The sequence below is a fragment of the Chionomys nivalis genome, chromosome 5 (genome assembly GCF_950005125.1).
Source record: "Chionomys nivalis chromosome 5, mChiNiv1.1, whole genome shotgun sequence".
Lineage (NCBI taxonomy): Eukaryota > Metazoa > Chordata > Mammalia > Rodentia > Cricetidae > Chionomys > Chionomys nivalis.
Genome location: NC_080090.1, coordinates 93,201,984 through 93,218,264, shown reverse-complemented (window position 1 = coordinate 93,218,264; position 16,281 = coordinate 93,201,984). Strand labels below are relative to the sequence as shown.

General features: G+C 42.7%; 1 protein-coding gene across 4 annotated transcripts in view; it reads right to left on the bottom strand.

Moving 5' to 3' along the window:
- The window catches only part of Nckap5 (NCK associated protein 5), an 843,848-nt gene that overhangs the window by 166,479 nt on the left and 661,088 nt on the right, over positions 1-16,281 (bottom strand). The window lies entirely within an intron of this gene.

Here is a 16,281-nt window from a genome sequence, read left to right as displayed (position 1 = left end):
AAACTCTGCCCCTAAGAATCCCTAATAAGTCCTTCTGCTATTCAATTCTGGGCTGTCTTTCACCACACTGACAGAGCTAGTTATTCTCCTGGACTCCTCCTTCCCAAATAAATCTCTTTCTCAAAAGAGTCTTGGGTGACTATCTTCATTTGCTGGTGCAGAACAGAACCTTCCTGGAACGTCCTTTAGGGGACTGAGCTGAAAAACCTTGCTTAGATGCTCTCTTGGGGGAGTGGGTGAGCAAGGTTGAGCAGAACAAAAGAACCTGGCTAGGAAGCTTCCTTAGGGGTGTTGAACAGACTGAGCAGAAAAAGTAACAACTTTTCTCTGGAGCCAGAGGAGACTGCTGCGTTTCTGCAGAGGAGCAGAGTCAGTAGTAGCAACTATCCGGGAGAGGAGGATTGCTATATCCTATGGGGAGACTATTCCCCACCACACCCCAACTTCAGGTAGCCTGGCTTCCAGGTAAGTCAAGAAACCTTACCCTCTAGTGCTGAGTTGTCCTATTGCGGCCCCAGCCTCCAGAGCTGTCCTATTGCAGCTCTAGGTAGCCTGGATTCCTGACAAGTCGGGACACCTTTTCTTCCTGGTTGAGATGTCCTAATGTGGCTCCAGTCCCCAGAGCTATGTCCTATTGAGGCTCCAAGTATAGTCTGAACTCCCGATAGGTCAGGGTAACTTTGCAGCTTCAGAGCTGTAACACTCACTCTCATACATATATGTATATGTGTATATATACATATATATAATAGATTTTCACTGCAAAAACTCAAACTCTAGCCGGGCAGTGGTGGCGCACGCCTTTAATCCCAGCACTCGGGAGGCAGAGGCAGGTGGATCTCTGTGAGTTCGAGGCCAGACTGGTCTACAAGAGCTAGTTCCAGGACAGGAACCAAAAGCTACAGAGAAACCCTGTCTCGAAAAATCCAAAAAAAAAAAAAAAAAAAAAAACAACTCAAACTCTATAAGAAAGATAGGGTATCCCTGGCCATGCCTCTTTTCTTTCCTCCCTAAAGATAGCCACTCTTGTAAGTATGCCATCTGTTTTTCCTTAATAGTTTAAATGAATATATATCTATATATACTATAATTTATTACATTATTAATTACCTTATGTTCATGTGTAAGCATATGCTCAATATGATTTATTTCACATCCTCTCTAATGATTGACAGCTTCCTGTTTTCACTTCATAGATCTTGGAGGTTGACTTTGGTCAGTAAACACAGTTTAATGTGATTGTATGAATTGATAGCATGACACAGTACAGACTGAGGGAACTATAATGGTCTGTTGGACACTTAGATGGTCATAGAATGTTTCTACTGCAGATATAACTCTCGTCAGGAATGACAGTGTCCACGGACACAAAAAAGAGGATTATAACGCCAGAAGGAAGTAACCACCCAAGAACTGCTGTACTTACCAGCAATGCGTGGGTTCATATTTTCTTTAAAACAATTATTTTCAGTGTGTATGTGTGTGTTTGTGTGTGTCTGCTTGTGGACACGCGTATGTGAGTGCAAGTGTCCACAAGGGCCTAAAGAGGACATCAGGTTCACTCGGTTGGGAGCCACCTGACATGGGTACTGGGAAACTGGATTTAACTCCTTTGTCGAAGCCAACTCTACCGTCCTGAAGTTTGCAATTTCAATGGCTGTGCATGAGGTTGCCTGCTTCCCTCCACCTCTGACAACACTTAACATTATCATAATTTTATTCATGCCCATATGCTAGGTGGAAAAAAAGGGGCTTGCAATTTTTATTTACCGATTACAAGAGAAGGCAGCAGTCTCCTTCCCTAGATTTCTCAGTCATTTGTTTTCTTTTTTTTAACTCAGCTCCTTTTCTGTTTTACAGTCCATAATTTTATGACTGTAATTCAGAGGAATTATTAGTATACTTCAGACTTTAATCTTTGGTTGTAACATTACAACCTTTTCTTCTGGTCTGCTTTCTGTCTTTGCCTATTGGTCAGAGGGTATTTGGTCAACTAAACTTTAAAATATCAGTTTAATAAAATTTATTGATTTAATAAAATTTAACAATGCTTTTCTTAGTGATTTCTTGGTTTTCTATCCTATTTGAAAAGTATCCAATCTACTAAAATTGAATAAAAGGACAGCTCCAGTTAGTGTGTAGTTCTTAGCTACCTACATTGTTTTGGAGCTTTAGGAAATAAACACATGTAAATTCGGACCCAGCAAGATGGATCATGGATAAAGATATGCTTGCTAAACCAAACAACTTGATTTTATCCCTTGGACCAACCTGGTAGGAGAGAAAAGTTTCCTGTCGGGCTTCTTTTGCTCCTCAGGCACTCATTGAGGCAAGTCTGTACCTTGTCCTATGGCTCTCTCTCTCTCTCTCTCTCTCTCTCTCTCTCTCTCTCTCTCTCTCTCTCTCTCTCTCTCACACACACACACACACACATGCGTACACACAAAATACATCAATCAACAAATGTAATCAAATTAAACTTAAAACATGTGTCAGTTTTATACGGCTTTATGGGAAGCTAGGGTTCCAATTATTTTTATTTTTATATTTTACTTAATTTAGAGTTCAACACTCCCTGCTCTCATTTTTTCTCATAAAAACTATTTTATAAGTTTTTTATACATTTTATATAGAAGTTTTTATAAGAAAAATCCTATGTAAGTATGCCTAGGTTTAGATTCGTCTTCCATGAGTCTGCTATGCTCCTCTAGACTCAACCCACAGATGCCATGATGCTACAGTGTATTCTGATGTACTAGAGAAGACTTAGGTTCATGTAGTCCTGTGTAGTTCTTTGGGGTATTTTGTTGCTGTTTGTTTGTTTGTTGAGACAGGGTTTCTCTGTTAAGTCCTGGTTGTCCTGGAACTTGCTTTGTAAACCAGGCTGGCCTCAAACTCAGAGATCGACCTGCCTCTACCTCCCGAGTGCTGAGATTAAAGGTGTTCACCACCACTGCTGGACAATTCTTTGTTTTTAAAGCTTCTTTAAAAAAAAAATATTTCTGTTGCGAAGGCATTTAAGTTTGGACTCAGCATGTTGCTTTAATGTTTTCTTAACACTTACTGTGCTTGTCTTAATGGATACACAATTTATTTCCATCTATTAATTTCTTCCTTTTCTGTCCCATTAAGTATTTTGCTTCATCCATTTAGATCTTACACATTTCTTATCCGGTCCTATCACTTGGTACTTTATAGTCCTTATTTACTTTACAAATGGAATCTTTTGTCAGCTACATTTCAAATTGATCTTTATTGATACATAAGAAATGGATTAGCCCTGTGTGTTTTGCTATTATTAGTCGACCCTAGTGACTTTATTTGTTTTCGAAGTTTCAGAGATTCTTCACACAATTTCTTCCTTGCTTATGAAGTTCCTGTTCTCCAGTAGTAAGCACTGAAGTTTGATATGCTAGATTTACCAATTAAGTTTTAGAGTTGGGATTTAGACCGAGGCATCATATATAGGTTCCCATCATAGTGTTTCATGCTAATTCTCAATATTCAATAAGTTTTCAATGACTCACACTCTCTATTCTTTTTGTTAGCGCAAACAAAACTCTAGGAAAAAAATAATATTCTTTAGTTTCTTCCCCAGACTGAACTGTATATACTGAGACTAGAAATATTTGAGTGGTTTAAGTCACATAACCCAATACCTGGAAAGTGGGAAAACAGAATTAATTTCTAAATGATCCTTATAATTTCTAACATACACAACACAAAAGCCAGCTTGACCTGTGGACGGTGCAGGGGGCCTGAGCTTCTGCACATCACTTCATCTGTTTTATTATCACACCTGAAGAGCGTGTGGTGTCTTGTGAGTGTGCCTGAAAAGGACAAAGTTTGTACTATGAAAATACTGTTTGTTTCCAATCATATGCTTTTAAAAAGAGATGGCCTGTGATGGTTGGTGTCGTCAGCTCATCAGGATCTAGAATTGCCTAGGCGAATGGCTCCTGATGGTGTCTTTGGGGATTCTCTTGATTAAGTTAACTGAAGTGCCCACTATAGGTGGCATCATTTCCTAGTTGGGATCCTGGATGCTCTCAGAGGAGAAGGGGGCCAAGCACTAGCAAGCAAGCATGCCCTCATCAGTTTCTTATTTGAGGGCAGAGTCTATGTAAGCAGCTGCTTCGAGTTCCTGGTACCTTCTCTTCCCTGCTCTGACTGATTGCACCTTGAACTGCAAACTGAAATAAACTTTGTCTCTCTTGAATTGCTTGGTCAGAATACTTTATCATAGCTACAGGAAAGGAAACTAAGATGTGATCATATTTCTATTCTTTTTTTATTTTGTTGTTGTATTTTTGTTTTCTTTTTTTCAAGACAGAATTTCTCTTTGAAAAAGTCCTAGCTGTCCTGAAACTCACCTTGTAGACCAGGCTGGCCTTGAACTCACAGAGATCTGCCTGCCTCTGCCTCCTCAGTGCTCGATTTAAAGGCGTGCGCCACCACCGCTACCACCCATATTTCTATTCTAATAATATATGAATATATCCAGTGCTGTTGAAGTAAATTATCAAAACCTCAGAGAATAGAAGCTACTGAAAGGCAGTAAATGAGCTCAGGAGATGGTCCAGTCAGGAGAGTTCTTGCTATGCAAGCCTGAAGCAGGCAAAGGGCTAGGTGCTTGTGGTCCCAGTATGGGAGAGAAGTGGAGAAGGGGAGAAGAGGAGAGACAGTTAAATGGATCCCTGAGGCCTGGTGGCCAGCCAGCCTAGACAAATCACTACATTCCAGGTAAAAGTGAGAGAGACCTGGGCAGTGGTGGCGCACGCCTTTAATCCTAGCACTTGGGAGGCAGAGGCAGGCAGATCTCTGTGAGTTTGAGTCCAGTGTGGTCTACAAGAGCAAGTTCCAGGACAGGCTTTAAAGCCACAGAGAAATCCTGTCAAAAAAAAAAAAAACACAAAACAAACCAAAACCAAAAAAACATAGTGAACAATTTCTGGAATAATGCCATTTGAGCAATCTCTAGTATCCATACACATGGAAACATATATGAAACTGTACGCCCATACACTTCTAAAGATAATCCAGAGTTATTAGGAAAGAATGGATGCATGCAATCACATGGCTGCTGAATATCAAACATGTTCAGCAAATCAGCCAGATATTATTATTTTAAACGCATGCACGCACAATACATATATGTATGTCTGACTCTGTTTCTATGAAACTCTTGAGGCTGGGAAGTAGGTCAGTGATACTCATAGCTGGGAAATGATGAGGATCGCAGAGAAAGTGGATCATCTCCTGAGTCAGAGTTAGGGTAAGATGAGAACTTTCCAAAGACAAGTTTTCTCTACTGTCTGGAAAATAATCTACGATAGCTAGATAAGTAATTTTATTAAGTATATAGCAAGTCAAATTTAAAGAATGAATAAATATAGGTTGATAGATTTATAGATAGATCGACAGGCAGATAGGAAACAATCCATCATCAAATCTGGTGCTTCAAAACACCTAGCTTAATTCAAATATAAAATCCACTCAGAGGCAGCAACCAACGTTCCTATTAGAGGTCCAGGCAGAGCAGAGTCTCCTCCAGGGAGGATTCTAACAAAATAATAGAAACCGATAGATAAGATAATATCATCTAATAGGGTATTCACAGCAGCATTCAGCCAAGGAGACAAAGCTCCAACAGGAACTCAGCTGACTGCCTCGTCTTCCCAAGTAGTCTTCCTCTGGACGTTGTGAGCACCTGATCTGATATTTTATACCTGTCTGTATATCCATCTTTCATTTTTCCTATTTGTTCTTCTATTTTTGGCTTGCTATATACTTAATAAACTCAGTGGCTACACCTTGAATCCTAACTCTCGGTAAACTGAGGAAGGCAGATCTCTATGAGTTCGAGGTTGCCTGATCTACAGAGAGAGTTCCAAGACAGCTAGGGCTACACAGAGAAACCTCATTGTGAAAAACAAAAACAACAACAAGAAAAACAAAAACCCTGAAACTATGCTATCATAGATAGGTCTCCAGACCATACAAAACAACAGGCCAGGCATCCATATAGGATGGGTTTAGTGGTTTCCCTTAACTATAGAAAGGGCTAGGAACTTGCTTTTGAAAAGTTACAAGATGTTATGTTATGGTATATTATGTAATCTTATGTCATATGTCCAATACTTTATAATATTTCCAGTCTGGACAGAGGACAGTAGCACAGTTTAGCTATTAAAACATCCACGTTTGCAGCATCCTGAACAATCAGTTGTAATCCTTTTGTATCCACAAAGGGCAGTCATGAGCATCTCAGATATCCTGCTTTCTTAGGGAATTAATTCAGTGAGTGCTTTTCTTTTATCGCAATGGACCTCAGCTTGGCATCTGAAGCACGGCTTACAGAACACCTCTTTATTCTGCTTTCCTCATTTTATGGCGAATTCTATTGCAACCTTAATGGTAACGGCCCTCTGCACGCATCTCATTAGGAGCTTTGCGCATTAATTCAAGGATCTCCACGACCGCCTTGAACAGCGTCAAATGGCACCGTGAAATATGAATAAAACTTATCGGAAAACATCTGTATGCATTTCATCTCGGAGAACACACACTGGGGGCTACTTTGAAATTCAGATGATCTTCACAATATAAATACGCACCTATTGTGCGAAAGATCAGTGACGTGATCTCTATCCTCCCTTTCCGGATGTTTTAGTATTCCCGGAGGGAAAACAGTCAGAAGATTGAAGCGCAGGCTGGAAACTATTTTCTCTTCCAGAGGAGCTTGTATTTTGAATTTACAGGGGTGAGCATTCCCGGGACTCTTCCTATTTGTTCAGTTTATAAAAAGAAACAGGATTGAGTGAAAGTATGTGAGATGAAAGACTGTTCAACACAACGTGGATGAATGAGGTGGGTCAGTGGTGGCTCAGACCACCTGCACGGCTTCAATATTAGTTTAGAATCAAGTTCTTAATTAAGGAAGCCCGCAGACAGATTGAAGAATTCCAAGAATACCCAGATGTAGCAAGAAAGTAGGAGCAAACCTGTAACCCCGGTCTCCTGCTTAAAGGGACTCCAGAAGCCCAGCCAGAGCTGCCATAGCTACCCCAGAACCAGCAGTTTAATTTGGTGGTATTTCTGGCACACGTGACTCCAGCTATCTCCTGTACCCCACAAGGAGGACCCCATCCCCAACCTCCCCATGAAGTCCTATACAAGTCAACAGTGAAGAGGAATGGATTTGTTACGGTGTGATAGGGGACCGACGCCTTCCTCCTTCAGGACACAGTTTCTGAAAGACACCCCTCCAATGCAACCAGCTCACCTGCTCTACCTCCCTGAGCACAGGCCACCATTCACAGAGGGCTCACACCCCAGGAAGAGACAGGAAGACTGTAGTGCGTGCTCCGGCTGTTTGGAAGTGCTTCTGGAGGTGTTTTTAACAATGGAGCATTCCCATTGCTTCGCTGCTCAGACAAAAATGCAGTGGTCTGAGGGATTTCACAAACAGGCACCACATCGCCCAACCTATCTGTGTTTATGGCAGGCTTCCTGAATGCATCTCTGCAATTCCTAATCTCCACACAGTGGAGCTCCATGTATGCACTCAGCTTCCTGCATTTAAGCCTCTTTCCAAAGGTGCCCAGTAGATCAAAAGCATAGTTTTCATGCCAAGTTATTTCTTCTTAATTAAAAAAAATCAAATTTATTACCAGTTCTTGTTTTGTTTTTGTTGTTGTGACAAATACCCTGTCCCCAAATAACTTTTGGAAAGAAGGGGTTTGTCCTATAATTTCAGGCAACAGCTTGTTCCTGAAGGAAGTCACGGCAGGAACGAAAGCCTAGAATTTTCAGACAGGCCTAGTTGCTCCTCCACGCAGAACTACCTCTGACTGAAGAACTCACTTCACAGTCAAAGTGTGGCAGGAACAAGGGAGGACTATGCTTGCTGGCTGGCAGGCAGGCAGGCTTATACGCTCAGCTAGCCAGCTTTCTTCTATAGTTCAGCATCACCTGACTAGGGAATGGTACTGCCTACAGTAGGCTGGGTCTTCCTATGTCAATTAACAATCAAAATACCTCTCCTAAATACAGACATGTCCACAGGCAAAGATGATTCTTGGTACTTCCTACATTGAGATTTCCTTCCTAGATAATTGTTGGTTGTGTTAAGCTGACCATTAAAACCACCCATGACATTAACCTGCGGCACAGAACAAAAGGTAGACAGTGGTAGTCTGGACTTCTAGACACTAGTCACCACTCCATTCTGACTGCATTGTGCCACCTTGCCCAAGATGGGTTGATGTAAGTGTTCAATAACTAACGGTGGGGTAGACTCTATGATCTTAAAAGTTGGAATATAATATTCTATGATTATATTATTCCTGAGCATAAGAACATTTATACGCTAAGTGTTTTGATCGTGTTACATGGTTATTAGATTCACATCCTTATTTGGGGACACATCTATTATGTCGACAGTGGTGTTGTCTGTAACAGATTATTAGGACACCAACCAAATATATCTAATTCAATTTGGTCAAAGTATAAGCAAATTGGCAAGCCCAAACAGACCCTTAAATGCCATTTAATTGGTTGATTTGCTGAAAGCTATTGCAATATCCATTCTTCTACAGGACTGGGGAAAGGAATAAAGGTGACAGTCTGAAATGATGGTCTAGGCAGGCAGGAGGCTCTGAAGGCATAAAGCAATGAGTATGAAGTACACTGGCTTAAATGAAGAAGCAATCTCTCTGGGCCTCAGTCTCCTGCTTCTGTAAATATCTGGGCCATCTGTAAGGATTCAGTGAAGCAAATCTGTTTGCTAACAAGACATAAAATGACCTCAAATTAATTATCATAATTTAAAATATAATGCATATATTAACATGTAATACACTTTTGTGTATTTTAAGTGTAATATGTTTGGGTATAAGTAGGTGCATGCTAGTATGGGTGTACATGTGTGTGCTGGTGCAGGCATGTGTGTGTGTGTGTGTGTATGTATGAATCAGAACACAACCTTAGGAGTTTTTCTCAGTTGTCATCTTGTTTTTGTTGTTGCTGTTTTGTTTGGTTCTTTTATTTGTTTGTTAGTTTCTTTGTTTCTCAGACAAGATCTGCCGCTGGCCTGGAATTCATCAAGTCATCTAGGCTGACCAGCCAGTGAGCCCCAGGGAACCTCCTGCTTCTCTGCAATCAGCACGGGGATTACAAGTGTGTACCACCACACTTGGCTTTCTTCATATGCATTCTGGGGATCGAACTCATGTCCTCATGAGACAATAGTTTTCCCATCAGAGATATCCATCCCTCCAGCCCACAGATGTTACTTATGCAACTACCAAATATTTCTTTTTAAAACTCCAAGACTGATTCTCATCCTATATGATTTCAGGAAAACACTGTGAAGCCTCAGCCCAGCCCATGCCAATCTGACAACCAGCCCATGCCAATCTGACAACCAGCCCATGCCAATCTGACAACCAGCCCATGCCAATCTGATAACCAGCTCACGCCAACCTAATAGCCAGTCCATGCCAATCTGACAACCAGCCCATGCCAATCTGATAACCAGCTCATGCCAACTTGATAGTCAGCCCATGACAATCTGACAGCCAGTCCATGCCTCATGCCAATTTGACAAGCAGTCTATGTCAATCCAAAATCCAGCCCATGCCAACCTGACAAGTGCACCAACTGCTTCTCTAATGGGAGCCTTCACGTGTTCTCCAGCTCTGTCCATTCTGCGAGGTTATAGGTAAGCATATTACTGATCCTTCTGTTTTACCACCAGGAAGAACTGGACGGAGATGGGGGTAACAACTGCATATGACTGGAAGCAGGAGTGCGGCAGGATCAGGAAGGACACTGTTTCCGGTCACCAGCAATCACAGGGCCTGTGACATGCAGGGACCTTCTTTCAAGTGAACCTTTGTGCAGGTAAGTGGCCTTTCATTGTTTTCCTGAAAGAATGACGTGTGCACACACCTTTTGTGGTGTGTGGGGATGTGTGTGTGTGAATGTGTATAAGCCGGAGGACAACCCAAACATCATCTCTCAGGTGCCCTCCACATATTTTTGATATAGTGTTGGGGAACATTATTTTCAGGTGTGTAACTTTTGTTTACACTGCATTTGTTTAACTCTGTGAAGCTGTGTTACTGTGCCTGTCTGAAACACCTGATGGTCCCAAGGAAGCAATGAATGGCCAATAGCGAGACAGGAACAAGGATAGGCAGGGCTAGCAGACAGAGACTCTAAATAGGAGAGATGGGGGAACTGGGGAGCAAGAGAGAACAGGAGAGGAGGACACCGGTGGCCAGCCACTTAGCCACCCAGCCAGCCACAGAGTAAGAGTAAAAGTAAATTTACAGAAGAGAAAGGCAAAAACCCAGAGGCAGAAGGTAGACAGGTTAATTTAAGAAAAGGGGGCAAGAAACAAGCCAAGCTAAGGTCAGGCATTCATAACTAAGAATGAGCATCCTCTGTGAGCTAGGTAGCGGGCCCCCAAAAAGCCAAAAGAGTAAAACATACCACAACAATATAGGTCTCTGTACTGGTTTTGTGTGTCAACTTGACACAACATAGAGTCATCAGAGAGGAGAAAGCCTCAACTGAAAAAAAAAAAATACCTCCATAAGATCCATCAGGAAGGCATTTTCTTAATTAGTGATTTATGGGGGAGGGCTCAGCCTGTTGTGGGTGGTTCCATCCCTAGGCTGGTGGTCCTAGGTTTTATAAGAAAGCAGCGTGAGCAAGTCATGAGGAGCAAGCCAGTAACCAGCACTCCTCCACGGCCTCTGTATCAGCTCCTGCCTGCAGGTGCCTGCCCTGTTTCACTTCTCTCGGAAGTGTAAGCTGAAATAAAACCTTTCCTCCCCAAGTTGCTTTTGGTTATGGTGTTTTATTGCAGCAACAGAAACCCTAACTAGGACAGTATCTCACTGGTCTGGAGCTCAATACAAAGGCTAAGCAGATCGGCAGATAAGGCCCAGAAATTCACTGGCCTTTCCTAGGATCACACATTCACGTAAATTCATGGACCTGGCTTTTTAAATTGGAGTTCTGGGGCTAGAATCTGCACCCTCATTCTTGCAAGGCAAGCACTTTACTGACTGTGCCGTCTCTTTGGTCCCGTACTATTCTGATCGTTCATTTTGAGGTGCCAGACAGATGGTAATTCAGAGAAAGTGACCTAAGGAATAGATCGGTGGTTAAAGGTAGCAAAGTCAGGTGAGATGCAGCCGTAGAAGATGACTAGCAATAGCAAACATGTCTCCTGTGTCACAAAAGGGATCCACCTTCTGGTTTATCCAAGTATTGCCACCAACTGTGGAGAATTTTATCTAGGCCTACATGTGGTAGTAGGAGGAAGTGGGGAGTGTTTGTGCTCCTGAGACCAGTCTAAATTGTAAGGGGCCACAAAACAAAGCCAGTGTCACCTTCACTGACCTTATTGTTATGGTCTGGCTTACTTAGCCTTTTGGTGCAGGAGTCAAGACTTCTCTGGTGCGGCAGCCACTGATAGCAACAGACATCCTGCAACTTCCCGTGTGAGGAATTAGTCTGTTCTGATGTGCATAATCAGATCACCAGGTAAACCTTGCCAATCCTGGCCCTGTGTTTTCTGTGTCCTGCTTTTCTGAGTCCTTACATTTATCCAAAATTCATGAAGATGTAACACTCAATAACATATATTTTTTTTTTAACTGGGAGGAAATTTTAAGGTTTCTATGATAAACATGAACTGCATGAAGTTTACTAAATCCGGGATAATCAGGTTTTCTTATGTGGATATGAAAAAAAAATAATGCCTGGATGTTGTTTGGTACGAGGTACATATTCTAAATTTACATTTTAGCCACTTAATTTATTATAACATAATGCTGATTTATGTCACAGATTTGAACCTTCATTTAATGTAAACAATCCCAACACTAATTTGGAAATAGGACTCTTTCATTTTCCGAGATTTAGATTCAGTCTAACTTGATTCTGCCTTAGATGAAGAGGCAGAAAGACTCACTCTTGAAGGTCACAGTGATAGAGAACGAAGCTAGCACAGTCACCCTCCAGGGACTTGTTTTTCTATAGTGTTCTATGAGTAAATCTGATGCTGTTGGAAGGATTGGGAAAGGCAGATAAAACAGAATCAAGATCAAACATCTTTCTAACACCATGGCTATGATTAAAGGCAGGATCTGGGATCTGTGTGACTATAAACCCCAGGTATTAAGACAACCAGTCTGGGGAGATGGCTCAGTGGATAAAGAGCTTGCTACACAGGTATGGAGACAGGGGTTCAGATCCAGAGTCCTTACAAGGGTCCATAAGATGTGGGGCTCATCTCTGAGCCCAGTGAATGGGAGGCTCTGACAGGGGACTGCTCCTGAGCGAGCGGGCCCTATCATCGAGCACTGCTTTAAACTGAGAGACCCTGCCTCAATGAATAAGGGGTAGAGAAATCAAGGAAAACTCCCAGTATCAACCTCTGTCCTCTATAAGCATATGCACACACATGTACTCCACATGCCACACGGACACAAAAATAAGAGATTAACACTAAATTTGGGGCACAAACTGCTTTTCAGAACCCAATAAGCTTTTTAAAAAAATTAATTAATTTATTTCTTTATTAAAGATTTCTGCCTCCTCCCACCCACTGCCTCCCATTTCCCTCCCTCTTCCCCATCCAAGTCCCCCTCCCTCGTCAGCTCTAAGAGCAATCAGGGTTCCCTTCCCTGTGGGAAGTCCAAGGACCACCCACCTCAATTCAGGTCTGGTAAGGTGAGCATCCAAACTGCCTAGGCTCCCACAAAGCCAGTATGTTCAGTAAGATCAAAACCCAGTGCCATTGTTCTTGACTTCTCAGCAGTCCTCACTGTCCACTATGTTCAGCGAATCCGGTTTTATCCCATGCTTTTTCAGACCTGGGCCAGCTGGCCTTGGTGAGTTCCTGATAGAACATCCCCATTGTCTCAGTGTGTGGGTCCAATAAGCTTTTTTTTAAGCTTTTTTTTCTCTCTCTGTCTCTCATGGGGGACATGAGCATCGGAGTGAGAATATCTGTGGTCAGTGGCTTTGCATCCCCTTGAACCCCAAGTGCTAAATGGTTGTAAGTCACCTGACATGAATTCTTGGAACCGTATTCAATCTCACATTTCTCTTTCAAAGTTCAGTTTGTTACTAGAAGAATTTCTGAACTATCCCTGTATAGTGGTTGGAATATGAATGGCTCCAGAGGCTCATATGTTGAAATGTTTAGTCATCAGGAAGTGGCACTACTTGGCAGGGGCCAGGAGGTGTGGCCTTGTTGGAGGAAGTGTGTCACTGGAGGTGGGCTTGGAGGATTAGAGTGCGCAAGTCAGGACCAGTGTCTCAGTCTCTTCCTGCTGCCTGCTAATCCAAATGTAGAACTCTCAGCTGCCTCTCCAGCACCATGTCTGCCTGTGTACTGCCATGTTTCCTGCCATGATGACAATGGACTAAGCCTCTGAAACTGTAAGCCAGCCCCAATTAAATGCTTTCATTTTTAAGAGTTGCCGTGGTCATGTTCTTGCTTCCCAGCAATCGAGACCCAAACTATGACACCCACGTATTGTCTTTTGCTCTGAGGATCTCTGATGGTAAATGTTTCTGTTATATTTCCTACTTAATAGAATGTGATAGCGTTGACTGTCACCTTGGCCCACTTTAGAATCACCTGGGAAGAGAGTCTCAAGGCTGGTCTAGATCAGCTTCGACAACGGGCACTGTCTTGATGTTAACTGATATAGGAAGACTCAGACCACTATGGGCAGTACCATTACCTATGTGTGGGGACTGAGTGGTGTAATAGTGGAGAAATTGAACTGACTACAAGCATGTAGGCATTCGTGCCCTTGACTGTGGATGTGTCTGGTGCTTCATGTTCCTGTCTCAGCTTCTCTGAAATGATGAACTGTAACCTAAAATTGAGAGCTGAAAAATCTCATCTCCCATAAGTTGTTTTTTGTCAGGGTATTTTTATCACAGCAAGCCAAATGAACTAAAACAGCATGCAGCTGTCTACACTCATCTGTCCTCTATTAAATAATGAACTCTTCATATCTGACACTCTTAAAGATCTCCGTGTCTTCAGAAGCACTGATAGTGTCATATATACATGCTAAATGAATTTTCTTGGCTGGCATCTATGTATGTGTGCATGAGTGCAAAGTGCAGAGGTCAGCCTTGGCTTTTGTTCCTAAGGTACTGTTCACGTTTTTGTTGTTGTTGTTTGCTGAGACATGGTTTCTCAGGGGTAATAAAGCTCACTGAGCTATGCTGGCTGGCTAGAGAGCCCTGGGGACCCACATGCTTCGGTCTCCCCAGAGCTGAGATTATTAGTGTATACCGCCACATTCAGTTTTCCAATGTGTGTTCTAGTAATCAAACTCAGGTCCTCAAGCTTCAAGGCAAGCATTTTACAGACCGAGCTACCTCCTCAGCACTAATGGATTTCAGTTAACACGATGAAGTCCCATATGCTAGCTGTACTGTGATTGTGCCTGGACAGCCTTGTCAGGTATTCTGAGCACAGGCATCTTGCTTTCAATGAAAAACCCACCATCCCCAGCGCAGAGTAAGACCAGTAGGTCGCAGGACAGCCTTGACCCCCGAGAGGCTCTGCTAGGCTTCCTTAGTATTACGAAGCAGTTGAACTGGGAGAACCGTGAAGATTACAAAGCTGAGAGGATGTAATACAGCCTTGAATGTCCACCTTCTTTAAATTGCAAAGCACTAGTGACATCTGTCCAACATCTCCAGGGGACACTGTGGGCTGCAGCTGGCAGCAGCCCACTGTTACTTCTGCCTGCTCTGGCCCAGCATGCAGAGACACTTGAATGTAGGACATGAGAATTTTTCACTGATTCTGGTAAGATGATGGTTTATATGGTGCCAGTAATGCTTCTGAAAGCAACTCACTCATGTTTGGTTGTGTCTAGGGTTAGGGGAATATGAAAAACAGGAAGGCAGGTACCTTTGACTGGTACCTTACCATTTATAGAGAGTGCTTGGGGTGAGGTCGATTCAAATTCACACCCAGGAGGCAGCAGGGCAGCAAATATTGCTCTGGCCAAAGGTTTGCCAATATGAAACCATTCCCCACAGCTACTGGGAGCCAATAATTATAAGACAGAGGTCCCATGCCTGATTACACAGGTACCAGGCAGAGATAAAGCAAAAGAAAACACTGAAAAACAGAACAAAACAAAAACAGAAAAAAAATAAAACAACAGCAAGAACAGCAAACCAGAACTCAGGTAAAGATGAGAAAAATTTCCCCTACTCATCCTGACTTCATGGAAAGATGATATTTAGATGTCTACCTTCCTCATCTGGCAGATACAGGACCTTGATTGTACATGTGTGTGCATGTTCATGTGCGCAGGTATATTGTTTGGAGGGAGCACATGTTCTTGTGTTCAAGTGCTAGTGATGTTTCATGTGTATGTGCAGGAACATGTGTGTGTGTGTGTGTGTGTGTGTGAGTGTGCATGAGGGGGTGGGGAAGAGGGTATATATGAAGTTTTGTGGTCAGGTTTATGTGTGTGTATGAGGATGCAATTTGTGTGTGCGTATATGTGAAGCAGCACAGGTACATGCAGGTGCACGTATGTGCATATGCATGTATGTACTTGTACATGTGGGGGCCAGGGTCAACTTCCATTCTTGTTTCTCAGGATACTATTACCATATTCTTTTTTTTTTTTTTTTTTTTTTTTTTGGTTTTTCGAGACAGGGTTTCTCTGTGGCTTTGGAGCCTGTCCTGGGACTAGCTCTGTAGACCAGGCTGGTCTCGAACTCACAAAGATCCACCTGCCTCTGCCTCCCGAGTGCTGGGATTAAAGGTGTGCGCCACCATCGCCGGCTACCATATTCTTTTAGAAAGTACCTCTCACTGAACCAAGGAGGCTAAGCTAGCTGCCCAGCAATCCTCCAAGTCATATACCTTTCTCTGACTTCTTAGTACCAGAATTACAAGCAGCTCTCACCACCCCAACAGCCTTACATGAGTTCTGAGGATTGAACTCAGGTTCTCTTACTTGCATGGCAAACACGCTACCAACTGAGACTTCTCTCCAGTCCCCACACATACAGTACCTGAAGGACTGTTCTCATTTCCTCCCCCACTGACCTACACTGTCACTACTTCATCTGTGAAGCCATCCCTGCCTACCTCCCCTCAAACAAACATCCCACTCATCCCACGGGTTCACTGGATCATTAATTCACCTAACAGTCATTAAAGCTTACTTTTGTTTATATTACATGTGGGAGGATTCAAAGTTT